The sequence below is a fragment of the Leptidea sinapis genome, chromosome 20 (genome assembly GCF_905404315.1).
Source record: "Leptidea sinapis chromosome 20, ilLepSina1.1, whole genome shotgun sequence".
Classification (NCBI taxonomy): domain Eukaryota; kingdom Metazoa; phylum Arthropoda; class Insecta; order Lepidoptera; family Pieridae; genus Leptidea; species Leptidea sinapis.
Window position 1 is genome coordinate 1832595 of NC_066284.1, and position 6429 is coordinate 1839023.

Below are 6429 nucleotides of genomic sequence, written 5' to 3' on the forward strand. Positions count from 1 at the left end.
TTGATAATATTCTTGTTCCAATGAAGATCAAGCTTAAACCCCGGGCGGGTTTAATAATAATAAACTTTTATGATATAATACTAAAATATAAATCTCATATACGTTATAAGAAATATATTATACATGAATTATAAGTAATAATGATGAATAATGGTTGAATATAATAATTATAAGATAATATGAAACTAATTTAAGGTATAACTACAAATATACTATTTACATTTATACATTAAAATTTACATTATAAACACAAGTCCAATAATAATTTATGGACGAATATGTTTTAAGTCTGTGTAAAAGGGATTGTGTCAAAAGCTAAGCCGTATTTTCAAATTTCGCCTACCGTTAAAACTATAAATTTGTAAAGCGGCACGAAGCAGTCATACGTTTTCAACAACTGCTGAAGTGAGCGCGGGATGTTTTCAGCATTCTTATAAATATCCAAGAGGCAGTCTATCAATGTAAATCTTTGAAGATTATATTGGGGACAGTCAAAGAAAATGTGATCAAGAGTTTGGATGGATAAATAACAGAATTGACAAGTTGGAGAATCTAAAACACCGATCCTAAATAAATGAGCACCACTACGAGAATGTCCCAGACGTAACCGACAAATTGTGGTGTAAAATTTTCTGTGTAAGTATTTTTTCTTTTTAACAAACCAGGGAGGAGAGATTTCGTTTTTAATGTCGGCTAACCATTTGCCCTGTGTTTGAACAACTTGTTGCCAATAATTCTGAAAGTCTTGCAAGAATGTACCTTTAAAATGAGACAGTGCATCTGTATGTGGTATGGGAATGTTCAAAGCAGTATGTATCTGATTACTATTCACAATAGATTTAGCAAGATAATCAGCTTGTTCATTTCCTTCCACGCCTATGTGTGAAGGAGTCCAGAATAAAACAATATCTTTTGTTAGGGATAAGCATTGATATTTGTCTCTAATATTGTAAATGATGAAATTAGTTGTAACATTACATTTAGGATATTGTAAAGCTTTTAAAACACTCATGCTATCCGTTATAACAATCCAATTATTATATGACTGTTCTCCAATATATTCTAGAGCAGCACATATGGCAGCACATTCTGCTGTGTATATACTAGCCAAGGTATTTAACCTATGACCAAACCCACTCCGCAGTTGTATGTCATAAACTGCCATAGAGACAGCAGTATTACTTTTAGATCCATCAGTATAAAGTTGGTTATAATTTTGCCACTATGACAGCGGACTATATACATCTTCTTTATATTTTAATGATTCATTAATAATTACTTTAAAAAGGTGTATATTTTGAATTATAAGAATTTAAATAACATGGCCAAAGAATACTAGAAAATAGATTATGATCACAAGAAAAATGTAACAAATCAGAGATGCCTTCTGCTTGATAGTAGGAATTATTGTCAGTTTGGTTAATATAGTCCTGTATCTTTAATAGGAGTGGATGATTATTAATAGAAGTTAATTTGAGAAAGAATTTTGTTTGTAGATATTTGAATCTAAGAGCTAGTGGGGGAATATTACATTCTACTTGTAATGATATAATAGGAGTAGACCTAAAAGCGCCTGTTATGATCCTTAAGCATTTATTTTGTATTTTTTCTAATTTATTCACTAATGTAATTACTCCACCATAACAAAAGAAGGCATACTCAAAATGGCTATGGACTAATGACTTATATAGTGTTAGCAAGATGCGTGGGTCTGCACCCCAATATGTACCAGCTAATGATTTCAGAATATTTCAGGCCTTTAATACTCGATTTTCGAATATTTCAACATATTTGTGCCATCTAAAATTACTTAAAAACGTAACTCCTAAAAACTTTATTGAATTATCTATTGAAATTTCCTGAGTACCATAATATATTTTTGCATCTCTTATTCTTATAGAATGCTTTGAAAATATTACTACTTTGCTTTTGTCAATACTGACCTCAAGACTAAGATATTGAAAATAAAGCTCCAATGTTTTGAGTGCTACATTAAGATCTAACACAACATTTGATAAATTAAGTCCTGAACTATACACTACTAGATCATCAGCAAATTGGAGGTTAGAAACTCTATTACCCAAAACAATAATTATTTGATTTATGTAGATTATAAAGAGCAATGGACTCAAAATTCCGCCCTGCGATACGCCTCTATATGAATATCGAGGACCTATTAATTGGTTATTGACTCTAACATAAAGTTTACGACCATGCAAGAAATTGAATATCCAACTAACTATTTTTTCAGGGACATTTAAGGATAGAAGAATGGATGATAATTGTTCTAAATCAACATTATTAAATGCTCCTACAACATCCAAAAAAACACCAGCCAATATCTTATTAATAAATGCCGTATACTCTCACAAGCAGAACAACCACATCGAAATCCAAATTGATTATTAGGTAAGAGGTTGTTACTTTTAATATAAAATATTAATCTCTGTTTTATTAATTGTTCAAAAATTTTACCAACACACGAGCTTAGTGTGATAGGACGATATGAATCAGCTGAACTAGAATCTTTCTCATGCTTTAAAATTGGAATCAGACAGTCTGTTTTCCATTCTTCTGGAATAGTGGAGTTCTTCCATAGGAGATTTAATATTTTTAGAAACTTATTTAAGTTAGAAGAGTTTAGGAGTTTAAACATTTTATAGGAGAGCCAATCCAAACCGCATGCAGAGTCCTTTCTTGATGATAGACCAGCTTTTAATTCTTCAATAGTAAAAGGGGCAATCCTAAAAGAGTTGGTGCTATTTAAAGGATGATTATTGTGAATAATTGTCAAATTTGGTACTGTATCTGGAGTATATTTGTGTAAAAAGTTGGATATCCAATTATTGCTAGAGAAACAATTATTATTAGACTATAAGTTCTTAAATTTCCTCATTTTTGTCCAAATCTGTTTCATTGGTGTTAACCTATTTATGGTGGAGCAAAAATCTGTCCAGGATTTACGACGTTCAAGTCTTAATATACATTTTTTCTTTGCTTGAGCTTGCTTAAAATAAATGTAGTTTTGGATATTGCACTTTGATTTGAATAACAGATAAGCCTGTTTGCAATCTTCTACCACTTTAGTACATTGCCCATTCCACCAGGGAAGTTGTTGCGTTCTTTTAGGTAGATTAGTAATATTGTTACAGTGGTAGTTGGTTTTAGGTACTGAATTTTCTACCGCTCTAAGAATTATGGATCAGAAGTTTTTGTAAGACTTCTGTGTAGATTACAATTATTTATATCAAATTGTTTTAACAAGTCATTTACTAAGTTCTCATATTGGTCCCAATTTACTATTTTCAGATTACTGTGTGGAGGAATGTTGGATGGAATTGAAGAAGATTCAGTTTCCGACACTACCATGGAAAATTTTGTGATTGTAGATAAGTGATAGCTGCCCAAAGAGTCCTGATGAACTTGCCATTCACAGCACAGGAATAATGAAGATGATACTATTGTTAGATCTAGTCCATTTGGTCTCCAAGAATTAGTACCCACTGTAGTTGGTTAATCATTATTTAAGAGCATTAAGTCATTATCGTCCATTACATCCATGATGTCTCTACCTCTAGAATTGGTTCTACAATTGGTTACAACCCCAAATGGTATGGTGAGCATTAAAATCACCAGCAATTATTAGTGGTTTTGGAATACTATGCAAGTCTATTAAATTTAGATTTGTCAAAGTTAGGTACACTGTTGCCAGGACTATAAAAGCTAACAATTGATATGTCTTTTTGTTTGTATTTAATTTTGATTGCTACATTTTGCAAGGAGTTATCAGAAAATGTTTCTAACTTTTGAAAATAAATGCCATTTCTAACAAAAATTGCTACACCATTGTGATCATTACCACAATCATTTCTTAGTATTGTATCAACAGACTTTGAGCATTCCGCTGTACTATGTTAAGTTTGTGACAGTTGAATGTGACGTTTTATTTTTAATTTGTATGGTATCTTTAATAGCTGAACTAATTGCGTGTGAGCTAATGCTTTGATTCTGTGTTTTATTTAGTGTAATGACTTTGATTATTGATTCTGTGATTAGGTTCATTGCTGCTGGATTGGATAAAATTAAATTAATGATGTCTTGTGTGTTCTCTGTCTTATTGAGTGATGGAAAGTTTGTTGGATGTTTAAATAAATCTGATAATGGTGTTTTACTTTTATTTTTACTATCCAATATCTTTTTTTGTTTTATAGGGCATTGACCTGATACTGCAAGATGGTTACCTTTACAGTGCACACATACTGCTTTGTCAATAGGTATAGTACATTCTTTATATGAATGATTTTCAGTGCAGATTGAGCAACGCTGAGCATTCTTACAGAATTTAGCCAAGTGGTCAAACCTAAGGCATCGGAAATACTGCTTAACTGGCGGCACATAAGGTCGCACTGGTAGACGCCACATCTTTAAGTGAACGTAATCTGGGAGTGAAGTAGATGACGCAAAGGTAATAATAACTGCCTGTGTAGGTTGTAATATAAAACCACTATCGGATTTGTTTTTTTTTCATTATACGCCGAACAGATATAATTTTTTTGTACTTGACAAAGATTTGAAAATTTTTTTGTTGGACATATGAATGGGTACGGAGGAAATCACTACAGACAATTCAGTGGCACCAGCTGGGATGGACGCCTTAATATTTTGTTCCCTTAAAAATGTCGTGTTGTCTAGGAATGTATTAGCCAAATTGGGTCGTTCAAACACTACTCCTATCTTATATTTGTTGAGTTTCTTAAGATATTTAATGCCTTTAATGAAATGCGATAAGTAGCTACTAAGAGTAAGCATGTCACGACTACCAAGTGGCTGTTCAGTGACACTCTCTATGAAGACTATAAATTCATGACCGGCACCTGCGTCTTCCGGATATCGGCGACAATAGTCGGCCACCCTATATGGCAAATAAAAGTTCTCGTGGTCTTCCAAAACTGTACGCGAATCTGAGTATTCGCTACTTTCAGAGGTGGAATCTAAAATAGACTCACCTTTATCTCTTTCAGGCTTGGTTTTTTTCCGCCTTTTCGACATCTCTTAGCACAAACCTAAATCACTAAATATATAGACTTACTTATACTAAACAAATTAAATGATAAACATATACAAATACTTAGATACTTTTCAAAAATATGAGGATGATATACAATATAATAGAAATATTTAATTTTATAGTTAAGAAGACCGCCCTAAGCAACCAAGAGTTCCCGCGCTTTTTTTCGAAGTCATAACACTTACTCATATTTGATATTTAAAACGGTATACAGATTCACAAAACACGACTTCACAGACTGACTTGTAAGTGGCTCATCAAACTTAGCACCCCAAAAAAAAATTTTTTTCTATTTTTGAATTTTCAATATCGCATATCGTTAGTTCGTAGTTTGTTCTTAATTGTTCGCTATAAATAATTGTTTGTTCTTTTGTTGTTTATTTAAAAACAATTAATAAAAAATGGGGGGATTATTAGTAAATAAATAAATAAAAATAAAAAACGCCTACTATTTGGTTCTGGCACTCGCCGGGCGCTGCCGCGGCACGCTACGCTCGGCTCGTGCGTTGTTTTTACTGTTCTAACATAACCTAACCAATTTTAATGAATTGCAAATTTTAAGAAAAAAAACGAGAACAAACAAATGTTTATAGAGAACAATCAAGAACAAATGGCGAACTAACGATGTAATAAAAAAAAATAAAAAAAAATCTTGAGCTCTTGTCAGTATAATAATACTCTTATCTATGGACTGACTACAGTCCGTTCACAGTTATGTATTTTACCTCTGACAGAAGTCATTATATGTTTTCTTTATGTTGGTGTTCCTGTCGAGTCGTTCTGTGAAGTTCCTAGCGTTTTTCTTTCATATTTGTGATATTTCATCTGTTAGCATGCCGAAAAGAATTCAAAGTAGCGTAAGTAGTAGAGTAAAAGTGTTCTGTGAGACTACTTCTCTCTTAGTTGTTTCCAAAGCCAAAATATAAGTTACATGCATATACCCTATACTAAAAAATGCATAAAAGCAACAGAACGGACAGATTTATTGGAACCAAATAATTTCTTCAGTCCACTTTGATGCGACACAAATAATAACAAAAAATAAAAACAGCTCATTGAAGTAGCAGGTAAAATTTATTCATGGAAGTGAATAAATTTCCCGCTCTCACCTCGTCACGTCGCAGTTACAAACCTACCTTGGCTGATACCAACTCCAAAAATAACATTAATTGTAACTACATCATACTGACGTATTAATTTGATTATAATTTTAGGCAGTCTAATATTTATCAATTCATTTTACATAAGAGAGTTCTAAAAATAATTTTAAGATAAGAAGTGGGTTATTTTATTGTATTTTTTTTAGGTATTTAGTGAATCTGAAATACAACTAATTTGTCTGAATAATATGTGAAGACCTA

The 6429-nt window shown here is 32.1% G+C and overlaps 1 long non-coding RNA gene across 2 annotated transcripts; it reads left to right on the forward strand.

Annotated features, from left to right (window-relative positions):
• Positions 1-397: 397 nt before the first annotated feature.
• LOC126970275 (uncharacterized) lies at positions 398-4452 on the forward strand. Of its 2 annotated transcripts, XR_007730593.1 has the most exons (4): positions 398-636; positions 2252-2409; positions 3310-3616; positions 4308-4452. It is a non-coding gene; the product is annotated as an uncharacterized LOC126970275 (long non-coding RNA). The 2 variants fall into 2 exon arrangements; XR_007730592.1 differs by lacking the exon at positions 4308-4452 and having other exon boundaries at positions 3310-4171.
• Positions 4453-6429: the final 1977 nt, after the last annotated feature.